The sequence below is a fragment of the Hypanus sabinus genome, chromosome 26, assembly GCF_030144855.1.
Source record: "Hypanus sabinus isolate sHypSab1 chromosome 26, sHypSab1.hap1, whole genome shotgun sequence".
NCBI classification, from domain to species: domain Eukaryota; kingdom Metazoa; phylum Chordata; class Chondrichthyes; order Myliobatiformes; family Dasyatidae; genus Hypanus; species Hypanus sabinus.
In genome coordinates, this window is record NC_082731.1 from 26950703 (window position 1) to 26969289 (window position 18587).

Below are 18587 nucleotides of genomic sequence, written 5' to 3' on the forward strand. Positions count from 1 at the left end.
GTTGAGAAGAAGAGAGTTTAGGGAGGGCTACGAAGCGCACCGCCCTGGAGAACCGGTCTACCACAGTGAGTACGGTGGTGTTCCCATGTGAAGGGGGTAGACCGGTGACGGAGTCCAGGGTGATGTGTGACCAGGGACAACCAGGGACAGATAGACGACAAAGTCACCCTGCAGGTGGCCGATGAGAGGCTTTTTCCCTGGGCACAGATGGAAATGCCGAGACATGGGAACGGGTATCCGCCTCCGTGGACGGTCAACAGAAGTGTCTTTTCAGGAGCGCTAGGGTCCAATCATTTCCGGGATGGCAGGCGAACCGAGATGTGTGCCCCCATTGGAGAGCCTGAGGCCTGACGGAAACGGGCACCTACAGGCGATCGCCGGGGTCGGGGTCATCCCGTTGGGCTTCTTTTACTTTGGACTCGATCTCTCAAGTGACGGTGGCGACCACGTAGAATGGTGGGAGGATAGTCCCTGGACTGAAAGTGTCCTCCTTGGAGTTGTATTGGCGGGACAGCGCGTCCATCTTCCCGTTCTTGGACCCCAGACTGTCTGGGACGGAAAACTTGAACCATCCAAAAAATAACGCCAACAGGCCTGGGTCTGGATTTCAAATGTTTGGCGGTCTGAATATACCCCAGGTTTTTATGATCAGTCCATACTACAAACTGTTGTTCTGCCCCCTCCAGCCAGTGCCTCTATTCTTCCAATGCTAGTTTGACCAACAGGAGTTCCCGATTTCCCACGTCGTAATTCCGCTCGGTGGGGGACAGTCAACGAGAGTAGAAGGTACAGGGGTGAAGCTTTTCATCCAAACTTGATCGTTGGGACAGGAATGCTCCTATCCCAGAGTCAGAGGCATCCACCTCAACAATGAATTGACCGGCTGGGGGGATGGACCAGGATGGGAGCAGTGGTGAAACACCTCTTCAGGTCAGTGAAAACTGAGTCAGCTTCGGAGTCTCAACAGAATGGGATAGTGGGTGAGGTAAGCCGGAACTCGGGCACGGAGGCAGAGTCAGGAGGCATTCTTGATGTAACGAGAGTGGAATCGGTATCTAGGAGCAATGCGAGACTTAGAACTGGCAGTCCTTTGAGACATGAAACAGGGTTACTCACACCAGAATCAACCACAAACCAGCAGCTCCTTGTTGTGATCACACTGTTTTTATCTGCAATTGCTGATGGAAAGCAAGTGTTTGTAGTTAGTGGAACCTGGCAAGGATTGGAAACTAAACAAGGTGATTGAGGCCCAATTCCTGAGGTAACTAGCCAAGTGGGCGATTGTCAGAAGGGACCATGACAGAAGGGAGCTGAAAAGGGCTTATGAATTATTAGCTGGGGTTCTGGATGCCAAGCAGAATCAAGGAAATAAGAGGAGGTATCATCAAAAGGTTAGGATCTCCCAACTCATGCCGGGAGATCGAGCCCTTACAAAGAATTTGGGGCTACTGTAGTGGAGAGACAGATGCCAAATGTCCCAGTTTTCCAGGTGAAACCAGAGGATGGGAATGGTCAAGATTCTCCATTGGAACCACCCTGAGTCCCTGGGATAAGAGGTGCGGGTTGACCCAGAGCCCAACCCGGAGCCTACACATAGTAAGAGGACTCTGTGGTATCGCCGGGCGACTCAAAGGCCAACAACAGGAGAGATTAGACTGGCCCCCACCCCTAATTGGGGTACAGACTTGGAGGATGAGGAAATAGGGGTGTGGTATATGCCGCATTTTCTAACTCCCCACTGATTGAAGAAGTGATTCCCAACCCTTCTCCCATTAAGTCAGGTGAAATCTGGGGGGAGGGTCTATCCGTGGACAGCTGGAGGTTGAGTGGGACCCCACAAGGAATGAAGTGGGGCTCGGCCAAGGGACAGAGGAGTCCGAGTTGCAGGAGGGCACGAGTAATAGACCGCGGAAGGCCTCTCCAGGTAGACCAGAAGTACCCCCAGTACTGAAGAGGTAGGTGAGGGGGTTCAGAGGTCTTAAAGAATCAGGAGACCTCTGGATAGGCTGGCCTATGTAGCACCAGGGAGCAGAGCGGTGTCCCTACCGCTTTGGGGAGCTGTGTCACTGCCTTTTGCAGCCCGGTTGGACTTTGTGTTTTGCAGGAAGGAAATGAATAAATTTGGTGGGGGGAGTCTGTAACATCCTGGGAAAGGTTTCACTGCTAAAGTTATGGTTGTTCTGTAGCAGCAGTGTTTGGGCTATGACTAGAGTTAACGGCTTTGGAATGTGCGGTGTCCATTGAAGGGAGTGTTTTCTCTCGTGCCTGAGAGCGACTGGTTTGAGGTCTTTTGTTCAGGGAAAGATGGAGAGAGAAGATGCCAAAATGAAGAGGTTGTAGACTGCAGGATGAAGTGGACTTGGAATGGGGCCGGGAGTCGATGATGCCCGGGGGAAATCAGTGGAGGACTGATGGACAGGAACCGTGAGCTCCAATGTGCTCATTAGACTGTTACATTAAAATGGGCCCTTTTCCTTTTCTTTTCCTTTACTAACCCTCTAGTCAATTTAAAAATTGTAAAGCTAAATTGTTTAATTATATACGGTGTACTGTCTTTTATTTCTTGATATTGATTGGTAACAGAGGAACACATCACGCAGCATCCACAAAAACAAGAGGTTTTGGCCTTCAATGCAGGATTGAACATTTCTGGACTGGCATAGAAAGGCCATTAGGTGGTTTGAAGATCTTTTCATAGATAAGTGCTTTGCAACTTTAGAACAATTCTCTGTAAAGTTTGGCCAACCTAACACTCATTTCTTTAGATATCTCCAAATTAGAGATTTTATGAACCCTTTAATACCAAACTTTCCTGAGGTACCCATTAAAAATGTTGTGGATTTGTTTCTTCATGTGAATCCATTGGGTAAAGGTTTAATTTCTACCTTTTCAGATATGTTAACAATGTTGAAGAGAGCTCCCTTCGACAAAATTAAAACTGCCTGGGAGCATGATTTAAGTTTTTCTTTGTCTGACGAGGTTTGAGATTCAATTCTCAAGTCAGTTAATTCAACTTCTTAATGTGCTCGCCACTGCCTTTTACAGTTCAAGGCGATACACAGGGCTCATATATCTAAAACCAAATTGTCACGGTTCTATCCTGATATTAATTCCTGCTGTGATAAGTGCAAAGGGGGCAAGGCCTCTCTTATTCATAAGTATTGGGCTTGCCCGAGCTTGGAGAAATTCTGGAGTGATTTTTTTTAAACTTTATCTCACATACTTAATTGCTATTTGGAACCTAACTCTCTGATTGCTCTTTTTGGTACTTCAGGAGAAGCTGACATGTATTTAACTCCGACTAAGCGTCGTACATTGTCTTTTGCCTCTCTTTTGGCCAGACATGCAGTCCTTCTTAGGTGGAGAGATGCTGACCCATCCACTTATGCTGAATGGCTTAGCGATGTTATGTCCTACTTAAACCTTGAAAAGATTCATTATTCACTCTTTAATTCAGATTTAAAGTTCCAAAAGGTGTGTGGACCTTTTCTTGAATATTTTCATAACTCCCATTTAGATTAATGGTGCATCCCTTCCCTGTTTTTGCTTTTGCATTTAAATCCCTTACTTTCAGCTTCATACGGTTAAGATTTATGTTTTTTTTTGATGTGTAAACATATTATAGGTTAGGTAGTAGTCAATATACCTTTTTATAAATACAGCTCTGTGGTGATATAGTTCCGATTAACTTTTTTATATATCGTAAGGTTGGCTTGGAGTTGGGTAGTGGGAGGGTGGGGTGGTAACTAACTTTATACGATTCTACGATGATTGCTTTGCTTAATTGTTATGAATTGTACTTTGATACGTTTGTTTTGCACTGTATAAACCTCTTTATTGTTTTTTGTTTTGTTGCATTGTAAAAACACATTAAAAATTAACTAAAAAAAACAAACAAGAGGTTTTGCACCTCAGATTTCACATGTTTGGTGGGGCCAGAGACTGTCTTCCCTAGACTAACGTGGCCAGCCGAACCTGAGCGTTACAATTCATTGTGGGTGTCTTGAGTGTGAATGTGAAGTTGGAGGTATTTGAAAATTATATGTAATTCAAAATGGAGCTTATCTGGATACAGTGTAACTACAGAATTGTCCTGTTGTTACATTTCATTGTCACAACAGGAGACTTACCTGTGATGGACTGGCCTGGATTCAGGACTTTGTGTAGGCTTTTCCGTTCAAAGTGTTTCCATACCAGTCCGTGATAGAATTCACACTCTCCTCCCACTGGTTCCCGTCCCCCACTACTCCCATCTTCCCTCCGCACCTCCCTCCCTTTAGTTCATGCTCCACCTTCATTATCTTCAGCCTTTTGTCACTCCCACCCTCACCTACAACCTTCCAGCGCTGTTCCCACCATCCATTCCCCATCTGCCTGTAAACCCGCTCACCTGGAGGCCCCTATCACCTGACACCACTTGCTCTCCCCTCGCTTCTTTCACCGGTCACCTCCCTTCTGTCACTCCACGGGAAGCGTCTCAACTTCAAACGTCACTTCTCCATTTCCACTCGAGATAGAGCGTATTCTAAGCGCAGGGGCGTTTGGGTAACTGACATCTCCATTTCATCATTAGTAAAACAATCGCAACTTCCATTAAACATTGTTTTCTTTTTTAAACATCACAACATGTGACCATCAAATGGCAAATTCGCTCCCAATATTCCCTGAGACATCAGAAATACTGTATGGAAGAATAATTTATATGGCAATGGCTGGTAAACATCACCATTCGGCACAGCCGTAAACCTGTTGAGGTTTTGTTCCCAAAATTTTCTGTTTTCGATCATAAAACTTATAACCTTCACAAGTTTACAGCTTTTCTGAAACATTCACTTTAATTTGGTAAAGTGTTGGGATTTTTAGTTCTCCGCCACTAAAAATAAAGTTGACCAATGGTAGAGCAAGTCGTATGATGGATCTACGCGATTACCAATGGAGATAAAAGGGAGGTGGAGATGGCGAAACGCGCGCTACGTCAAGCAACCAATAGCGGCAGGCGGTCTGCATGATTCTCTAATCTGGTGGATGACGGGTGGGCGGACCGAAGGTCCTTTTAACCAATAGCGGTAAGAATAGGAACAGGAAAGCGGGACAATGGTTCACTGTATCTGCCTGACTTTTACTTTGTTGATTCCTTTCTCGCTCTTCTATCGGAAAACAGCCAATGGCGGGAATGGTCTGGGTATGTTTACATCCGACACTCGCAAACATCCTCTCCACATCAACACTATCGGAGCCTTTCAATAGTCTATAGGTTTCTGAGGCTTTTATGGCGGTGAGCAAACAGCTTCAGGGTGAATAACTGCCCCTTCTGAACGCATCTTGACCCACGTATTTCATTTCACCCCATAATTATATTTGTATCAATTTTTATTAAAAAAAGACCTGTGCTCTGAAGTAACTGCACTATTATTTCAATCAATAATCCTGTGATCCTTTCTGCAAAATGCTGATAATGTTAAATAGAATTTTATTCTGTGAGAACTTTAAAATCGACCATTCCTTCTTGATTATATCTTGTTGATTACTATATTCACACCTCCCATTGTTATGTTTCTTCATGAAAAACAATTTATTTTAAACCTTTGTGCTCAAACCTCAGTCTCAATATCTCACCTCCTCCCTCCTGCTCTTCCCTGCATTCCTCAACCATCCCACTTCTCTCTGGATACTCTCTATTTTGAGTTGAAATAATGTTTGTATTTTGCCACATACAATGTCTTTTCTTGCCTCTGAATGTAAATCTTTTAGGCTCCCAATTGTGCTTGAATCAGACAATATTACAACTCTCATCAGTCTCACTTCCTCCACCCACTGAAAAGCGAATAGTCCAGCTGTCATTTCACCTGAGAAATCATCATCTATCCCCTCCTGCTTTTTCATGTTAAAATCAAGCACCACCAATCCTACCCTAATCTATTATTACCATTCTTGAAGCATCTGTGTACATTTGTAAATACCCATAATAATTATTATTTACATACTATTCAACAATACCTTGATTTAAAATCACTTCTTTATTTTTCTGTCCCTTTTGTAATAATTTAGGATCCACCTCTGGTGCTTCACACAGTCATGGAGACAGCCCAGGAAAAGGCTCTGTATCACTCGCTGCCTCAGTACTAATTCCTGTCCTTTCTGCTTTTCTGTCAATAGTCCATGCAAAACTTCTGAATTTCCTTTTCCCAGCATAGGTCTAAAAGCTGTTTACTTGGATGATGTTCTCCAGGCCCTTGTAGGTTTACCCAATAGGTTAACACAAGCTGTTTTTCTCAATAGCAGAGGTGTCTCCCCCAACTCCACTTTTGAATTACATCCAGTTTATTGAGCACACAGTGTGATGCTGATCCATATACCATACTTCCATAGTCCAGTATTGATCTTATTAATCCTGTATATATTGCTTTCTAGGATTTCCTATCAGCTCCCCATTCCTTTCTTGTTAAACAACTCATAACATTTAGCACTTCTTTACTTTTGGTTATTATTTCTTTAATATGTGTTGACCATGTGAGTTTTTTATCAAACCAAATTCTTAAAAATTTAAAGGTATCCACAGTTTCTAATTCTAATCGATAATCAATTAAATGGAGTGATGAGGCTGAGGATCGAGTCATTGGTTTACAAACAAAATCAGTGTGTAGTGAGACTGCGAGCAAGCAGAGGCTGCTGACGGCAAAACTGCAGTCAATGGGATGAGTTGCATTGTGAAAAGGGTGTTGAATACAGGATTGAAAGTGTTATCTTTGAATTCACTCAGTATACAGAATAAGGTAGATTAGCTACAGATTAGCATGTATGACATTGTGGGCATCACTGAATCATGGCTGAAAGAAGATTATAACTGGGAGCTTGACGTCCAGGGACGTACATTGTATCGATAAGACAGGCTGGTAGGCTGAGGGCATGGTGTGGCTGTGTTAGTAAAAAAAATAAATCAAGTAATTAGAAAGAGGTGACACAGGATTGGAAGATGCAATATTGTTCTATGTACAGCTAAGAGACTGCAAGGGTTAAAGACCCATTTGGGAGATATATCCAGACCTGCAAACAGCAGTAAAGAAGTGGTCCACAAATTACAACGGGAGATCGAAAATGTATGTCAAAAGTGCAATGTTAAGATAGTCCTCGGGACTTTCAATATACAGGTAGATTGAGAAGGGTTGCACCTGAACTGGAGGGAAACCAATATCCTGGCTTTGCTGATGCTACTTGGGAGAATTTAACCTAGTTTTGCACAATGTGAGAACCAGAGCCCTAGGACAGCAGGGGAAGGATCAGACCTTAAGTTAGATGTCAGTGAAGGTATTGAAAGGCAAAACAGAAACAACAGGCATGATGGGTCGGATAGTTTGAAGTGTGTATATTTTAATGCTGGGAGTATTACGGGTAAGGGTGATGAAATGAGAGCACGGATCAGTACTTGGAACTACGATGTTGTAGCCATTACTGAAATTTTGTTGAGAGAGCGGCAGGAATGGGAGATTAATGTACCAGGTTTTTGAAGTTTTAGAAAAGATAGAGGAGGAGATAAAAGGGGGGTGGAGGTTTGTATTACTAATCAGGGACAATGTCACAGCTGCACTAAGAGGAGACATAATGCAGAGGTCAGAAACTGAGTCCATTTGGGTGAAACTCAGGAATAGGCAGAGTGCAATCACTCTGATGGGATACAACTAGGGGACATAACCTCAAGATTCGGGGAGGTAGATGGAGGTGAGGAGGAACTGCTTTTCCCAGAGAGTGATGAATCTGTGGAATCCTCTGCCCATTGAAGCAGTGGAGGCTACACCAAAAGATATACTTATGACAAGTTGGATAGATTTTTGCATAGTAGGGGAATTAAGGGTAATGTGGAAAAAGCATGTTGGTAGAGATGAGTCCATCGCCAGATCAGTCATGATCTTATTCAATGGCGGAGCAGGCTCGATGGGCCAGATGGCCAACTCCTGCTCCTTTGTCGTATGTACTAAAGACCCCTCATAGCCACCAGGACATTGAGGAACAGATTTGTAATCTGATTAAGGAAATGTGTAAAAATAATGGGGTTGTTGTCAAGGAGAATTTAAAATTCCCGAATATAAACTGGGGCCTTCTTAGTTTGAGGAGTTCAGATGGGGCTGAATTTGTTCAGTGCATCCAGGAAGATCTCCTAAATCAATATGTGCACGGTCCAATGAAAGGAGGGCCATTCTGTACCTGGTGCTGGGTCATGAGCCTAACCAGGTGATTGACCTTTCAGTGGATGAACAGTGACCACAACTCCTAATCTTTCAGGATCTTTCAGCCTACTGTGCTATTCCATGCCCTCACTTCAGGAAGTCAGATCACTTGGCTGTACTTCTCCTCCCTGAGTATAAGCAGAGACTGAAGACTGCAGCACCAGTAGTGAGGACCAAGAAGGTATGAACAAGGGAAGCTGAGGAGTGCTTACAGGACTGCTTTGAATCGGTGGTCTGGACCGTATTCAGGGATTCATCTTCGAATCTGGATGAGTATTCTGCAATTATTACCAACATCATTAAAAGCTGTGTGGATGAGTGTGTGCCTACAGAGATTTGCTGTACATTCCCAAACCCAAAGCTGTGGATGAACTGGAGGTGCTCTTTTGCTGAAGCCTAGATCTGTGGCATTCGAGGCTGGCGACCCAGATCTGTACCAGAAAACCAGATATGACTTGCAGAGGACTATTTCAAGGGCGAAGAGACAATTTTGAACACAGTTGGAGGCGGCATTGGATTACAACAACTCTGGAAGGGTTTGTAAGACATTACTTCCTACAAAGCAAAACCCAGTAGCATTGAATAGCAGTGATACTTCACTACCAGAAGAACTCTAAATCTTCTATACCCGCTTTGAAAGGGAGAATATAACTACAGCTACGAAGATCCCTGCTGCACCCAGTGACCCGGTGATCTCTGTCTCAGACGTCGATGTTAGCCTGTATTTAAAGGGAGTGAACACACGCAAGGCAGAAGGCCCTGTCGGAGTACCTGGCAAAGCTCCGAAAACTTGCACCAACCAACTGGTGGGAGTATTCCAGGACATTTTCAACCTCTCACTGCTATGGGTGGAAGTTCCCACTAGCTTCAAAAAGTCAACAATTACACCCGTGCCTAATAAGAATAATGAGAGCTGCCTGAATGACTACCACTCAGTAGCGATCACATCTACAGCGATGAAATGCTTTGAGAGGTTGTTCATAACCAGATTGAACTCCTGCCTCGGCAAGGACCTGGACTCACTGCAATTTGCCTATCGCTACAATAGGTCAATGGCAGACGCAATCACAGTGGCTCTTCACGTGGCCTTAGACCACCTGGACAATACCTTTGTCAGGATGCTGTTCATCGATTATAGCTCAGAATTTGACACCATCATTCCCACAATCCTCACTCATAAGGTACAGAACCTGGGCCTCTGGACCTCTCTCTGCAATTGGATCCTCAACTTCCTAACTGGAAGACCACAATTGGTGGTAACATTTCTTCTTGCTGACGATCAACACTGGTGCACCTCAGGGGTGTGTGCTTTGTTCACTGCTCTACTCTCTCTATATCCGTGATTGTGTGGTTAGGCATAGCTAAAAATACCATGTATAAATACCATTGTTGGTAGAATCTCAGGTGGTGACGAGAGGGCGTACATGAGCTGGATATGCCAACTAGTGGAGTTCTGCCACAGCAACAACCTTGCACACAACGTCAATAAGACGAAAGGGCAGAATCAGAAAGGGTAAGATCAAGGAACACATACCAATCCTTGTAGAGGGTTCAGAAGTGCAGACTGTGAGCCATTTCAAGTTCCTTGGTGTCAAGATCTCTGAGCACTTAACCTGCTCCCAACATATTGATGCAGCTATAAAGAAGGGAAGACAGTGACTGTACTTTATTAGGAGTATGAAGAGATTTGTTATGTCAACAAAAACACTCAAAAACTTCTGTGGATGTACGGTGGGTGGGCGGTTGCTACTACACAGGACTGAAAGAAGCTGCAGAGTGTCGTAGATTTAGCTGGCTCTATCTTGGGTACTAGCCTCCAAAGTACTCAGGACATTTTCAAGGAGCAGTGTCTTAGAAAGGCAGCGTCCATTATTAAGGACAACCAGCACCCAGGGTATGCACCTTTCTCACTTTTACCATCAGGTGGGAGATACAGAAGCCTTAAGGCACACAGTCAGTGATTCAGGAACAGCTTCTTCCCCTCTGACATCTGATTCCTAAATGGACATTGAACTGTGAACACTATCTCACTTTTAGAATGTATATTACTTCTGTTTTTGCATGATTTTTAATATATTCTATATATGTATATTGTGATTTTTTTTTCTTTTTCTTTTATATTATGTATTGCATTGTGCTGCTAAATTAACAATTTTCACAATACATGCCAGTGATAATCAACCTGATTGTGATTCTATTTATAGTCCTTGTGGAAGAGTTTTAAATTCAGGTCGTGCAATTTACAAGGGCATATGGTAGGAACTAATAAGTGTTAATTGGGAACATCTTTTCTCTGGCTGACCACATCAGACATGTGGAGGGTGTTTAAAGAGCAATTGCACAGAGTGCAGGAAAGGTATGTTCCTGTCAGAAGGAAGGATAGACATGGAAAGAGAAGAGAACATTGGATGTCTCGGGAGGTGATAAATTTAGTCAAGAAGAAAAAGAAAACATATGTAAAGCTTCAGAAATCAGAATCAAAATGAAGAACGAGGAGTACAAAGAAACATGAAAGGAACTAAAGAGAATGAAGAAAACCAGGAGGGGCCATGAAATGTCTTTGTCAAGTAGGATTGTGAATCCCAAGGCATTCTCTTCATAAATTTAGAGTAAGAGGATAATTCGGGAGACGATGGGACCACTGAAGCATAAAGAGGGGAACATTTGCTTGGAGCAGAGAATGTGAGTGAGATACTTAATGAATACTTTGCTTCAGTATTTACCAAGGACAAGGATGTGGAGGACCAGGAGATCAATGCTGAGTGTATAAATACATTACGGCATTTGGAAATCAAGGAAGCAGAAATGTTGGGCCTCTTAATGCGGATTAAGATGGATAAGTCCTCTGGGCCAGATGGAATTTACCCCAGGTTATTGAAGGAGGCAAGAGGTGAGATTGCTGAGGTCTCGATCAGTATCTTTGTGTCCTCTCTCCAGAGTACTGGAGAGTGGCTAATGTTGTACCTGTATTTAACGAGGGAAGAAGTGCAAATTCTCGGAACTATAGAGCGCTGAGTCACATGTGAGTTGTAAACAAATTGCTGAAGGAAAATCATAGGGATAGAATAACTGAGCACTTGGAAACTCATGGCCTCATTACGGAGAGCCAGCATGGCTTTGTGCATGGCAGGTCATGCCTTACCAACTTGATTGAAGTTTTTGACAATGTGACAAGACAGAGTGATGAGGGAAGGGGAGTGGATGCTGTCCACATAGATTTTGGGAAGGCATTTGACAAAGTCCTTCATGGGAGGCTAATCCAGAAGATTAAGATGCATGGGATCTGCGGCAAATTGTGTGTTTCGATTCGGAAGTAGCTTGCGCAGAGAAGACAGGAGTAGTGGTTGAAAAGACATTCGAGCTGGAGGTCTGTCGTTAGTGGAGTGCTGCAGGGATCTGTGCTGAGGCCTCTGCTGTGTGTAATGTATATAAATGATCTGGATGAAAATGCATGTGGGTGGGTTAGTCAATTTGTGGATGATTCCAAGATTGGTGGAGTTGTGGATAATGGTGAAGACTGGCAAAGAATACAGAATGATATAGATCTAGTGCAGATATGGGCTGGAAAATGGCAGATGGAGTTTAACCCAGATAAATGTGAGGTGTGACACCTCTGGAGGGAAAATGCAAGGATACAGTACAGGGCAAGGTCCTCAACAGTGTTGCTGTGCAGAGAGATCTTGGGATCCAAGTTCAGACTCTTGAAACTGGCTGCAGTGGTCAATAAGGTGGCTAACAAAGTTTATGGAATTCTTGCTTTTATTAGTCAAGGGATTGCATTCAAAAGTGAGGATGCTGCCTGGAAACTCAACGTTAGGCCACACCTAGAGTATTGTGTATGGTTATTGTTACCCTACTATAGGAAGGATGTTGAGGCTTTGGAGAGGGTGTAGAAGAGGTTTACCAGGATGCTGGCTGGTTGAGAGGGCATGTGCTATCATGAGAGGCTGTTTAAACGGGTTGTATACTCTGGAGCGTTGGTGGTTGAGGGGAGACCTGATGGAAATTTACAAGATTATGACAGGCATAGATAGATTGCATGGGAAGTATCTGTTTCCCTGGGTTGAAATATCTATTACCAGAGGGCATGCATTGAATGTGTGAGCGGTAGATTTTATTCTCAGAGAATCGTGGGTGCCTCGAATGTGCTGCCTCAGATGGTGGTAGAGGCAAATACATTAGAGGCTTTTAAGAGGTGTTTGGATAGGCAAATAGATGTAAGTAAAGAGAGATATGGAGATGGTGCCAGTAGGAGGGAATTGTGTTTGGGTGATTTTGATTTTCTTTTTAGCTGGTTCAGCAGAACATTGTGGGCTGAATGGCCATTGTTGTATTAAATCATTTTGGTGCTGGATCCCAAGGGAAGGAATTTGAAGAATGCCTATGAGTTTGTTTTTTAGAGAGCTGTTGCACCTTTTTGATCAGGATGGAGGAGTTCAGGGACCAGGTGAGATTCTCGGAAATGTGGACACCAAGGAATTTGAAGCTTGATACCAAGGAATTTGAAGTACCATTGATGTAAATGGGGATGTGAGTGTGGCTCCTAGCAGGCCTGAAGTCCACAATGATCTCCTTGGTCTTCTGGGTGTTAAGGGCCAGTTGTTGTCAGCACACCACGCGGCCGGGTGCTGGACCTCGTTCCTGTCGGCTGCCTCATCATCCCTTCTGATCATCGTGGTGCCGTCTGCGAACTTGATCATGGAGTTAGAAACATGTGCAGGAGCGCAGTCACAGGTGAAAAGGGAGTACAGAAGGGGGCTCAGCACACAGCATTGAGGCACGCCAGTGTTCAGGGTGAGAATGGAGGAGGAGAGGTTGTCTAACTTAACGAATTGGGGTCTATCAAATATTGAAGTGCCTGGAAAGAGTGGATGTGGAGACGATGTTTCTTATGGTCGGGAAGTCAAAGAACAGAGGTCACAGTCTCAGAATAAAGGATCGTCCATTTAGAACAGAGATGAGCAGGAATTTCTTTCGCCAGAGGGTGGTGTATCTGTGGAAATCATTGCCATAGACAGCTGTGGAGGCCACCTTATTGGGTTTATTTAAGGAAGAAGGGACATTGGGAGAAGCCAGGTGATTGGGGCTGAGAGGTAAATTTGATCAGCCATGATGTAATTCTGGAACAGGCTCAATGGGCCAAATGGTCTGATTCTGCTCCTATATCTTTTCTTATGTTCTTAGTCAGGACATAAAACATTAGCCCAACTATGGATCACCCATAAGGTCTGAACTGGTATTCAGATTCTTGTTTTGAGGTGACCTCGGAGAATACTGACAGACATCTCTTCATGGGCTTCCATCTCCAAGAATGAGGACAGATCATCGGTTATTTAATTTGCCTGTACTCACAAGATCAGTGTTTCACCTTAACACACAGAATATCATACTGGACTGTCTACATTTTAGGTTCAGCTGTGACCAGCAGATACTTTGAACAGAGAACATAGAAATCTACAGCATGTTACAGGCCCTTTGGCCCACAATGTTGTGCTGACCATCTAACCTACTGTAGAAACTGCTGACAATTTCCCCATCACATCGTCCTCTAGTTTTCTATGCTCCATTTACCTGTCTGGGGGTGTCTTAAAAAGCCCTATTATATCCACCTGCCTCTGATGGTGGTGGATTATATCCGAGTCCACCACCATCAGAGGCAGTGTATTCCATGTAACCACCACTCTGTGTGTGAAAAACTTACCCTTGATATCCCCTCTGTACCTACTTCCAAGCACCTTAAAATTATGCCCCTTGTGTAAGCCATTTCAGTCCTTGGAATCTCCTCTGCATCCTTTCACTGCCTGAATGGAACATACCTATGCAGAGCACCAGGCAAATTTTCTCTGATCATTTGCTTGGGAATTGGGAGCAGGGGATGAGAGTGTGGTTTGTGATGGAGAAGAGTAAAGTGAGGAAGTGGTAATTGTTATGTAGCAAGAAGGTGACATGGGGAGGGTGGGCTCGGGATCTTGCCCTGACATATTTTGTAAATCAGATGTTATGGAAATCATTGGCTGTAGCTTTTCTTTCAATTTTCTCCTGGAGTTTCTGTCACAATTTGAAATTATGTGAATCAAAAGAAAGAAAAGGAGAAAATTGAGTGATTGGAGTTGATAAAACTGAGAAAAGCCATTCAGCCCATCTTAGTTCCCTTATTACTGCAGTGATTTCACCTGCCTCCAAGTACAAGTGGGTAATACATCCTGGGAGAAATATCGGAGAGATTTCCAGCCTGTAATATATGAGTGTTGTCCCACACGTACTGCTCATGTTCATAAGGGATTTCCCACAGTGGGAATACTGGGGTGCTTCACCCCGAGAAAGATATTCAGGACAGCACAGAGGCTCATTGGAAGAATTTCTCAGAGTCTCTTCTCGGCAGCCCATGGAGTAAGACGCAAGTTGGCGCTACTCTTTCCTTTTACAACTTACTTTCCACTGCTAGTTTTGTTTAAACTTTGAAGATTTATTACTTTTGTGAAGGATTTACTATTTAATTACGATGGCTGGAACCCAAAGTGGTTTCAAATTAAGAGGTGGCAAAATGGTTTTGAAAGCTGAACAAACTAAGGAGGCAGAGGAAGTCTCTACTTCAGAAAGAATGTTTTCTTTGATGCAAGATATTAAAACCAGGATCGGAATGGTGGACACTAAGATTGATAAACTGACGAATGGTAATGAAAAGCTTGAAATAACCGTCTATGCTGTCCAGGAATCTTTGCGGAATCTGGAATTTCAATATCAGACACTTAAAAAGGATACTCGTAGAATCGAAAGAGAACAGGAGACAGTGAATCAAGTGATTAAAGAACAAGAATTAAAGATATCATATGGAAAAGAAAATTGTTGAGGTTTCTTCAGAATTATTGAAAGTTAAGAAGAAAACAATTGATCTGGAAAGCAAAAGTCATAGGATGAATTTACGCATACTGGGTTTGTCTGAAAACTTGGAAACTGGTGACCCATTAAAGTTTTTATGAATATGCTCTACTCACTTTTTAGTGAGATACTTGAAGCTCCTCTGATGATAGAGCTCACCAAATCATCTGCCTGAAGCCTTCGGTGGAGATGAAATGTTGCCCAGTGATTTTATGTTTGCATTACTTTGCTACTAAAGAAGGAATTCTTCAAGCTACTAGGAAGCAGGGAAAGCTAATTTATAGTGGAGTAGAGATTCATATAGTTGAAGATTTTGCCAGAGAGGTTTATACGGAAAGATTTAAATATCGGGAAGCCATGGCTGAACTTTATAAGATGAACTGTCGTCCCAAAACGGTTTGACTCCCCAGAAGAGGCTTGGAAATTTATAAAGGAGTTTAAGCCTGTCTTGCACGCAACTTAAACACTTAATCCTTAGCTGGGAGTCGTTTTTAGCCGGATCGTTGAAAGCTCAATCTACGTTTTATGTCTGCCCAGACATAGTTCTGGCTGTTTTATTTTTTCCTTTAGGATTTGTAAGAGTTTAACACTAGTGATAACATATTATTTGGTATGTTCTATCTTTTTTGAATATATGATCAAATTTTATTAAATGAATTTCAGATGTCCGCTGTTAACTATGTTCTAACCTCTGTTAAGACATAATATCAAAATATTTGGATTTTTAAAATTTCTTTATGTGTCTGTTGTGTCTATAGTCAGCGGTGTTAGTGTATAACTTTTTAAAAAGGAGTTGACCTATTGGAGACAGGGGTTTAGGGATTTAGGGATTTAAGTTGAGCATGCTGTCCACCTACTGGATGGTTTTCGTGCTTTGGCGGGAGAGTGGTGGTGCTAATAGTTTAGGCTTTTTCAACTGGGCAGTCCTGAGTGGTTTTCCTGCTAATCATTTTGTGTTTTGTTCTCTCTGATCGAATCCATAATTTGTACTTCCCTGCGGGTTTGGTCTGTGCTGGCGCACTAACTTATTTTATAAAATCTTAAATAAAACCCTTATTATGGATTTAATAAAATTAATATAATCTTTTGGAACCTGAATGGCTTGAACCAACCTATTAAGCGTAGCAAGATCTTCAAGAAATTAAAAACACTCCAAGCTGATATTATTTTTGTGCAAGAGACACATCTCTGTAGGGAGGATGAAAACCATTTCTTTTTAATTTTGGAGGGGCTCTCAATTTCATTCTTCATCAGTAACTAAAATTAGAGTGGTATCTATTTTTATTAATTTTAAAATCCCTTGGATGGATTTAGAGTAGAATGTTTTGACGTTTACCAAATTTTCACTGATTATATATTCTCTGGGGCCCTCCCAAAAACTTTTTATGAGTCATCAATTTCATTAATTCCTAAAAAAGGAAAAAAATTATCTGAATGTGCCTCTTACTGAGCAATTTCCTTATTAAATGCAGATTCCACAATTCTTTCTAAGATCTTGGTTAACAGGCTCGAGAATTTTTAACTTATGTTATTTCTAAGGATCAAACTGGATTTATTAAGAATAGATATTCATATTTTAATATTTGGAGATTATTGAACAATATTAATTCCTCTCCATCTAAAGAATCTGAATGTGTTGTTTCCCTTGATGCAGAGAAAGCCTTTGATAGGGTAGAATGGTCTTATTCATTCGAAGTTTTAGAAAGAGTTAATTTTGGTCCAGGTTTTATTTCCTGGATTAAGCTGATCTATCAAGCTGCTATGGTAGCAGTTATAACTAGCAATCAAAAATCTCCTTATTTTAGGCTTCTCCAGAGATACCTGGCAGGGTTGTCCTGTTAGTCCGCTGTTATTCAACCTGGCTTTAGAACCTCTTGCTATTGCTCTTCGGGGCTCCAATAAAGTTCAAGGTATTAGGAAAGGAGATAAAGTGCATAAGGTTTTGTCATATGCAGATGACTTGTTAGTTTATATTTCAGATCCTAAGAAATCTATTCCTTCTGTTATCTATATTTTCTGAACTTAGTAGTTTCTCTGGATATAAATTACATTTGCACAAATGTGAGTTATTTCCTATTAATAACTACATCGATCAATATGATCAAATTCTTTTTATCATTGCTAAAAATAACTTCACTTATCTTGGTATTGAAATTACCAAAAATTTTAAGGACCAGTATACATATAACTTTCTGCCATTAATTGAATACACAAAACGAACACTTTTAAATGGTCTCCTATGACATTATCATTAATTGGTCGAATTAATGCTATTAAAATGATAGTGTTACCGAACTTCTTATATGTATTCCAAGCAATCCCTTCCTTTGTTCCTAAACTGTTTTTTCACAGAATAGACTCTAACATTTTATCTTATATTTAGAATAATAAAAATCCTAGATTGAGTAAACCTCTATTGCAGAAATTTAAAAAGCATGTTGGTATAGCTTTGTCAAATTTTAGTATGTATTACTGGGCAATTAATATTTGATATATTTCATTTTGGGTTCATTATTCAGATATTCATGACTATCCTTTATGGGTGGATTTGGAGAAAGACTCGTTGATGGGGTATTCTTTGGCCTCTTTACTGGGAGCTCCTCTTCCATTTTTGCTTTCTAAGATTGGTAGTTGAGACCTCAATCCCATTATCAAACATACATTAAGAATTTATTTCACATTCGTACCTTTCTTGAGTTTAGGGTAGTTGTTTAATAACTTTGTTCCATCTAGGAGAATCCATCTTAATTATTTTTTAAGCCATCAATTTCTGATCAGACATTTTTAATTTGGAAAACTAAAGGAATAATAACTTTTTTAGACTTGTTTATGGGGGATTGTTTAATGTCTTTCACTCAGGTAGTGGACAAATATGACTTAACTAATGCACACTTTTTTAGATCTTCACAGATTAGGAATTCTTTTTACGTAGCTTACTTCCAAATTCTCCCTCTGCTTATTCACCCAATATGATAGTTACTCTTTTTTAGGTTAAACCATTTCAAAAAGGAATGATAGCTATAATTTATAAATGTTTATTGAATTTGCGAAAGGGATCGAATGATAAAATTAAAGGAGCATGGGAATTGGAATTTTGATAATCAATGGGATAAACTTTTTCATTTGGTAAATACTTCATCTATTTATGCCCGTCATTCCCTGATAGAATTCAAGGTAGTACATCGGGCACATAAGTCAAAGGATAAATTAGCCCGTATCTTTCCCAATATTAATCCTATTTGCGACAGATGTAATATTGAGCTGGCTACTTTAACTCGTATGTTTTGGTATTGTATCAAGATAGATAATTTTTGGAAAGATGTCTTTAAAACTTTATCAAAAGTCTTGAATTTGGACCTACAATAGAATTTATTTATTTAATTTTTGGGATCACTCTACCAGAAGCAGGATATATTCCTGTTTTCACTCAACGGATGATAGCTTTTAGAAATTTATTAGCGAGGAGAGCCATTTTGCTTAAATGGA

At 41.6% G+C, this 18587-nt stretch overlaps 1 long non-coding RNA gene across 2 annotated transcripts in view; it reads right to left on the reverse strand.

Annotated features, from left to right (window-relative positions):
* Nucleotides 1-18587, reverse strand: part of LOC132381342 (uncharacterized) — a 100845-nt gene that overhangs the window by 80301 nt on the left and 1957 nt on the right. Inside the window, exon 1 of one of the 2 annotated variants that reach the window (XR_009508011.1) lies at nt 4131-4376. The exons of the other annotated variant lie outside the window; for it this stretch is intronic. This is a non-coding gene — a long non-coding RNA (uncharacterized LOC132381342). Of the gene's footprint in view, nt 1-4130; nt 4377-18587 lie in introns of those variants that run through there. 2 annotated transcript variants of the gene reach the window in all.